The sequence below is a fragment of the Dipodomys spectabilis genome, unplaced genomic scaffold (assembly GCF_019054845.1).
Source record: "Dipodomys spectabilis isolate Male_0828 unplaced genomic scaffold, ASM1905484v1 ptg000032l, whole genome shotgun sequence".
In the NCBI taxonomy this organism is placed as follows: domain Eukaryota; kingdom Metazoa; phylum Chordata; class Mammalia; order Rodentia; family Heteromyidae; genus Dipodomys; species Dipodomys spectabilis.
This window is the reverse complement of record NW_024870709.1, coordinates 13,180,569-13,189,001: the sequence shown is the minus strand read 5'-3', so window position 1 is coordinate 13,189,001 and position 8,433 is coordinate 13,180,569. Positions and strand designations below refer to the sequence as shown.

At 36.5% G+C, this 8,433-nt stretch overlaps 1 pseudogene; it reads right to left on the bottom strand.

Moving 5' to 3' along the window:
• Positions 1–1,671: 1,671 nt before the first annotated feature.
• Positions 1,672–8,433, bottom strand: part of LOC122105490 — a 78,219-nt pseudogene continuing 71,457 nt past the window's right edge.

Here is an 8,433-nt window from a genome sequence, read left to right as displayed (position 1 = left end):
GTACATATGTAAGTGTGGAAAGAATCATATAAATCAGGATGCTTTTAAATTTTATATTCATATTCCCCTATCCTCCTTTTTAAGCATTAAAATAGTATAATTATATGAAATGCTGATCAAAGAGTAAATTTGATCAGAGTTCTTTTTGTACATCTTTGAAAATATCATAACAAAATGCCTTTGCACAATAAATATATTCTAATAAAAAGAAAAGGCAGAAAAAGTGTAATTTCCACTTCAAGCTAATTCATCAGTGTAAGACCTGCCCTGTTACTCAGGTCATTCAGGACCATCACTGCTAGATTGACCCATGAGAGAAAACCATGGCTCTTATGTCATCTACGTGAATTTATGTTTTCATTAATGATCTAGTCAACAAATGATAACAGTTGCTGTGCATATGACATACCATTCTTATCTAAATTGTTTAAATGATTTAGTGGAGAGACCCAGGAAAAAATGCTAAGGTCGAGTTCAGAGAAAAAACATGTACTGATTCTTTTTCTATCTAGTGTCTTTAGATACGATCATATAAAGCCACGTAAGGTTTTAAAATATTTCAATTTTACTGATCAATAAATGCAAAGCAATTTCTAAGGTCGCACTATGGTCTCTTATTAAAGTGGACTTGTGCATTATTTATAATGAAATAGCCCATTTCCTGTTTAACCAACCATGGCACAAATACTGGGGTTATTTAACAGTTCACAGAATATAGCCTTTGTCACAAGAACAAGTTAGAGAGAATTTCAAATCAGCAGTTTATGGGGCCAGAAATATAGTCCAAAGAGCGTGAATATGTAAAAATCAATTACTTTCTAAAGGAACTTCTGAAAAAGCCCATTGTTTAGTGACTACTGGAAGAACATGTTATTTCACAAATACGAAAAAGTAAGAAATATTATCTAAGAATACTTACATTTCTGAAATATACACCTAACCCATGTGAAATTTATTTATTTCACATGAAAACTTTAGTCAATCACACAGAAAATGTTAAATTTTTAACAGCAAGTAAATACTCAGGAAATTAATGGTAAATGATCATGTCTTAATTACATTTTAATTACATTTTAATATTTAAAACATACTGATTATTATTGAAAATTAAACTTTATCCAGTTTTATACATATTGAATAATTCTGTGAATTGCTGTAGACTGTCTAAAATGATGTATAAGTTCTATCCTCCTTCCCAGTTCCACAGTGGGAGAAGGTTTGTCTTAAGAATTAATCTTATAGTATTATATTAGAAGAGTCCTAAATTCAAATTAAAAACCTAAAATCAAAAAAAAAGTTATTTCTGTTTTGATTTGCATAAAACATAGTCATACAGAAAGTAGAGCTGCTTCAAATCAAAATTTTTGCAGTCTTCTACTTGAACTCTACCTTATGGTAAGTTTGCATACAATTCTATTTAGAAGAAAACAAAATATTGTAAGACATGTCTTATATGTGAAAAGCATCCCTGACATATCAGTATGTTTATCCACATGAATTCAAGATAGCAAATGCAAAACTATATTTCAGATTTCAATAGCTAACGCATGATAGCATTGATTTTTCCCCTGCATTCCTAACTTTATAGCTTAGTTTACACACACACATACACACACGCGCGCGCACACACACACAGTTTTTATGTCTTCAATAAAATCTAATAAATAAAATCTAATAAATGCTCCATTTATATATGTGAATTTTTATGTTATCTTCTAAAAGGACAATTTTTATTATCTTCATGTACAGAGAAATCAATACTGCACACTTTAGTTTAGTGGGCCAGCTCCTGGCCTTGTCCAGTTTAGCAATTTGATCCACAGATTTTGGACCCTGGACGTTGCCTCTCCAGTGATGGTAGATCTCGTCTGTCTCTGTAATTGGTCCTGATAGCTTCCACCAACTAGGCCAGAGATCTTTGGTCTTCAGAGGTAACTTGAGTAGAGGCAATGGTGGTGCCTGTCTTTCTGTGGACGAGGTGCCCCAGCCTGGCTTCCGTTTGATGATGCAGTAGAGGATGCTCATCTACTGAGGCAGGCGGGAAAACAACCAGCTCAATGGAGTCCACGTCTTGTGTAATCCACACTAGATGAGCCTTCTTGCTCCCTACCAGGGTGATAACAGTGTTAACTCCTGATCGAAGGATTGCAGGTCTCTTAGTGGAGAGGTCTCCCTTGCCAGCAGCTTTCTTCTCACCTCGTGCCAACATCCTCTGCTTCTTCTTCTGCCTCACCTCTGGCCTGTATATGCGGGCCAGCTGAGGGAGCTGTGTACCTGGCTGGCGGCCCAAGGCCTAGGTAAACTGGTTACTCGCAGGAGATGCTTTCAGCTGCAGGTAGATTGCCCTTTGCAGCTGCAGCAGCATAGAGCAGGGCCATTTGACAAAATGGGGGAGGTTCCTATTGGGCTGAATGTCCTGTCCAATGCCAAGGATTTTAGGTCTTTTCTCAAATCGATGATTCACCACTTTTTTGACCTAGTTCTTCTTTGCGAAAGCAGGGGCCAGAGCCCTCTTCTTCCCCTTGGCCTTCTTTCCTTTTGGCAGCTTGCATACCAGGAAAGAACGAACTTTTTAAATTATTGTATTAATACCAACAGTAGCACTTATTATTGTTTCATGTTTGCGAGTAGTTTTAAAGCACTTTTTATGCAGTAACTCTGAGTTTTTATAATCCTACCTCTCAGGAATGTCCTGTTATTAATAGCAAGACGTTGACTTCAGTATTCTCATTGAGAACTACTCTAAAATTAATGGCATAGTTCCAATCTTACAGATGTAGAATTTAAATGATTTTGTTTAAGTTTTCTTTATCTGAACATACAGTAGAGGAAAATGCACATTAGCCATTCTTAAGTGCACACGTGACATATATTAGGGGTCTGCTTAATCATATATTCATAATTGTCACGATAATTAATGCACACATTTTCTTTTCAAAAAACAAATAGGATAAAAGTTTTAAGGTAAAACAAGTATCTACTTCCCAACCTTTGAAAACCTGTCCCTTCTATAACTTCATTTCTTAGTCTTCTGGATATTTCTTTGGATAGTTTCTTTTATACTTTTAAAGAATACACCTTTATAATACATTTTTCCCCTTCACTGGTACTGGGGTTTAATCTCAATGCTTGCTAAGCAAGCACTCTGCAACATGAGCCATACTTCTAAACCTTTATTACTTTAGTTACTTTGAGAAGGACTTGTTTTGCCTAGAACTCTCTCATAGCTGGGATCATAAACAGGTTACCATGCCTGGCTTATTGCTTGAGATGAGGTTCACCTCGAAAATTAAGTATTTTATTATTAATTTAATGTTGAATAAAAAAAATCTGCTGGCTCATCTATGGGTTATTGGAGTAACTTCATAGGTTTGTTATGGTAACAAGTGAAATGAAAACATAACAAATGCCCACTTGGGCTTCGCATGTCAGAGGTCTTGTGTTCACTTTGGCCCCTTCCATTTCTGAGGTAGTAATGTGCTGTCTTGACACTGTCTTCCATGATTACAGTAGAAAAAAATAAAAGCCATGAATTTTTCTTAAAACTTGGACAACTCACTTTCCATTGTCTTTAAAACTTGTAGACCTCATTTTCAATTATCTTTTGTGCAACAGAATCCTGATCTTTTATGTTTCTGGGCATTGCTACCTTTGTAATTGAAAGAGCCAAATATCACTTTGTTCATTGTATGATGTATAGGGTTTCTTTGGTTAGAGGTCCAACTGCGCTGACTTCCAAGTTGGCAAGATAAAATTGGGGTTTCAAAAAGATTTTGTTTTGTCAAGAGGTCACTACTTTTTTCTAAAGCCTTACATATTTATTATGAATCTTCTACTGGCCTTGCAAAACTGGTGCCCAGAAAATCCCAATACTGCACAATTGGCTTTCCTGAAGTGAATAGCCCAGCTAACAAAGTGGTTTCATTCTTTAAAGTGATCCACAAGACAGTCTTCTCTTGCTCTGAGTCACAGTTAAAAGTAGTAGCATTGTATATCACTAAGCTAAAAGGGGAGAACAATTCATCTATATGTGGGATCTGTTTCCTCCCAAATCAGAAGTCACCAGTAGGCAATCACGTTTGAAAAAAAAAATATGATTCAAGAAGTAGCCATTTTGTTATTTCCCTTCCCCTCCCCAAATTAGAAAAATGTATATACAAGATACAGGTCACGGACATCAATACAATGAAAACAGGGGTTATACCATGGGGGAAGAACATACAAAAGAAACAAAAAAATAAGGATACAGGTTTATCCCTTGTAACAATGAGATGTACAAGACACTGTGTTGAAAACAAACTTTACGACTTGGGGGAGAGGAGGGAAGAGTTGGGGAAGTGGAGAGGGAAGGGATGGTAAGGGAAAAACAAAGGAGAAGGTAACAATGCTCGATAGGAAATATTCTCATTACCTTACTCATGCAACTGTAACCCCTCTGTACACTATTTTTACAATAAAAAGCATTTTAAAAAGCAGCCATTTGTCTTTTACATTGGAGAAAATGCAATTGGACTCCCCAAAATCCACAGAGATAATAAACAGCACTCTAAACTTTTGTGAGATTCATCTCCCATTCCTTGAGATGTGTATGCCTTAGAAAAGCATGCAATAGATCTCCTACTTATAACTCTCCAAGATCTATGAACATGATCTTTTCATTCTACTGGCACCAGATGGTACCTGGGGGGTAGCAACATTGTCAAGAATCCAGAGGAGGAAAAAAAATCAAAGAGTAGATATTAATATAGATAATATACAATAGTGAATGTGAACTAAAACTTTAAGCCAGGTATTGTTTATTTACTTTGGAGAGAAGAATACATTTCCAGAATTGTAGCTACATTTAATGTGATGAGGTCTCTGATAATTTCCTCCTGCCAAGTTATATCTGAAAATCTTTAATTTGAAATTTCTCACTCATTTAGTAAGTGGAAAATTTCATCATGCTCTAAATCCTGTATTTCCTCTCTAACAGACTAGAGAAGTAAGTTTAGCTAAGATAAGAACAAATATGTCGTGGACGTTCAATCTTTTGTGTTGATGTTGTTAATTCATTTTCCTCCAGAGACATGGGAGTTAATTTTGTTTTTATGTTGAATATAGTGGCAATTCTTTATTCTTTTAATTTTTTTGTGAAAATACTGTACAAAGGGGTTGCAGTTACATGAGCAAGGTAATGAGTACATTTCTTATCCAGCATTGTTGCTTCCTCCTTTGTTTTTGCTCTACCATCCGTTCCCTCTCACCTCCTCAGCTACACCCCCAACCCCCCAACCCCCACCCTTACACCCACCTTCATCCCCCCACCCCCACCTAAATTGTAAAGTTCCTTTCTCAATATAGCATCTTGTACATCTCATTGTTGCAGTGGGTCAATCTGTATCCCTATTGAAACAATTTGTTTTTCTCCCTTCCCCTCCCCAAATTATACCAATATCAAATACAGCGAAAACAGAGGTTATCTTGAATGATTACAAACAAGACCATACTAAAGCTACCAGCACAACTATGTTTATTGCAGCTAAGATAGCTAAGATATGGAACCAACCCAGATGCCCCTCAATAGATGAATGGATCAAGTACATGTGGTATGTATACACAATGGAATTCTATGCCTCTATCAGAAAGAATGATATTGCCCCATTTGTTAGGAAATGGAAAGACTTGGACAAAATTATATTAAGTGAAGTAAGCCAGGCCCAAAGAAACATAGGTACCATGGTTTCCCTTTTTTGCAATAACTAATATAATTTATGCCTGGAACAAGCAAGAAATGTCAAATAAGAGAATAAGTGAATAAGTCAAATAAGTGTTAAGTGAAATGAACCCCAAGATAGGGACCAAGTGGTTTTTTCTTCCTTGCTATTGTTTCTAACTTATTTATATAGTGGCAGTTCTAAGGAACTTATACCAATGCAAGATATATTGAGGAAACATTGGGTCTCCCTGAATCAATGATGCATTCAAGAATTGGCAAGATGCTTACATGGTGGATTTTTAGGCACTCTGACAGATGTGCCTAAGATAAAGTTCTTGATTGATGGAATATAGTAAGATCTCCAGATATAAGTGATATAGCCTGTATTTCTTTTCTTCACATCAGACATCCTGATGAATGAGCTTTCTCTCAGAAAGTTCAGAAAGAAAAGTATAGCCCATGGGGCTGGGAAGATGGCTCAGTGGTAGAGTGCTTGCCTTACATGCATGAGGCCTAGGTTCAGTTCCTCAGCACCACATAAGCAGAAAAAACGGGAAGTGGTTCAAAGCCACCCCAGGCAGGAAAGTCCAATCTCCAATAAACCACTCAGAAAACCAAAGTAGTGTTGTGGCTCAAGTGGTAGAGTGCTACCCTTGAGCTGAAGAACTGAGGGACAGTGCCCAGGCCCAGAGTTAGGCTCCATGACTGACAAATAAAAAGAAGAAGAAGAAAGAAAGAAAAGAAAAGAAAAGTATAGTCCATAGCTATGATTGTATTACAAAATCTGTTTTACAGCTACTGGCCTCTCTTCTAATTTCAGGGCTCCTCCAATCCTGTGAACTTGGTGAGGAGTAATAATCTAGAAAGTAGTCAAAGGACATGCAATACGCCACTCAAGTCTGGTCTTTATAAAGCATCCCTTCAAACTCTTTTTTATACAAAAATTAATCAGATCCTATTAAATTATAGCTGTTTCCAATTAAGAAGTTATGACCATTCAGTAACCACAGGATACCCTTGGATTAATTTTTAGATAACAGACTTACTTTGTTAGATGACTACTTACACTTGACCCTGACTCCTCCTCAACTTATTACCCACACTTAAATCAGAGAATAACCCAGGTACACAGCTCTCCAACCTAATGAACAACGGACAAAAAACACTACAGTGCTGTTCAATGATGTAGGAGCATTTCTCTGGAGTATACAGAAATTTTTAACATTACTTCAGTGAATGTTTTCTAAACCCTTTCAGAGACAGTTGGAGCATGGAAAGTATGTTCTAAATTCACTCCAACATTGGTAATATTCCCACCATCACTTCAAAGCAGAAATAAAGTTCCATGGATGTAAGCCACATGTATAGTTTAAAATGTACTAATATTCAGATTTTAAAACAAAGTAAGAAAAAGTAAGTACATTTGTTTTCAAAATTTACATTTGCTTAACACAATGTACTCAAGGGCTCATCTGAAATATACACTTCTGATATTTTGCTGTCCCTTTTTGCATTATTTTACACACAATGAAATCTTGATTTTGGATTTCCCACATGTCAAGTGCTTGATAATCATATGAATTCCTCCCTCTCTGATATGCCAAAGAATTTTTGGCATCTAAATTATATTTACTGAAAACACTATTTGGGTCTAAGTTTCTGTGTTAGCAAGCACACAGCTAGAGCCATTTCCAGCTGCTACAAAGAACCCTTGAATACCAAATCTGTATTAAATAAAAATAACATTAATAAATTTAGACACTTTAAAATCTTTTTTTTTCCTGATTTAGCACATTTACAGTAGTACTGCCATTGATATTCTCCAAGTTTCTGTTCATGTAATTTAGTACAGCACCATCTACAAAGCCTACTACACGGTCTACTTCTCTTACTGGTTTTGGTATGCAGCTGTTGAGCTTGAGTCCAGTCCCTTCTCTGGAGCAAATGAGGAGCTCTGGAGTAGAATGTGGTATGATTTGATTTTTTTTTTTGACCATGCCAAGAACAGGTCTTTATGTGAGGCAGGACCAATTTCATACAATGGAAGAAAGGGATCTTACCACAAGGGGAAAACTAGAGGTCTATGGAGATAACATGTGCTCAGATTTATCTGCACCAATCCATCTGACAATTTCCCATTGAACAGCCTGTCCATTCCCCAGTCAATGACGCCATGTTATATTGCAATTCAATAACCGCAGCCTGGCACAGATGAGACAGATTTTCAGCTATGCTGGCCAGGTAGCTATCAGACAGAAGATATTGTCTATGTACTTGATGCTGAGCCAAGAATTTGAAACTTAGGTGAAACATTTTGAGACTAATAAAGAAGCCGGAGAAAAAAGAATGTGTAGCCCTTCTCAATATTTATAAAGTTTATCATAGCCTCCTACAGATGACTACAGGAGAGCTTGGCACTGTCATGTTACTACCAGGGCCTCATTGACAAATTATTTTCATATTATTCACTTTGGTCAAGCAATATGTATAGAAGTCCCAGATTCTCATTCTTGATGTGCCCTGGCCAACGATTAGCCTCTTTCTCATGGTTCACCTCCATCCTCAAACCTTTGTTAGGGAAGGTTGACTTAAAGGAACCTGATATTTTTGTACATGATAATCATAGAGGGTTCATTTCAGAAGCTGACAGTATTCTGAACACAATCGAGACATGATTTGCTTTATGGGTTGCATATTCTAAATCTGATTTGATATTATCCAATGTTTTCCTGGAA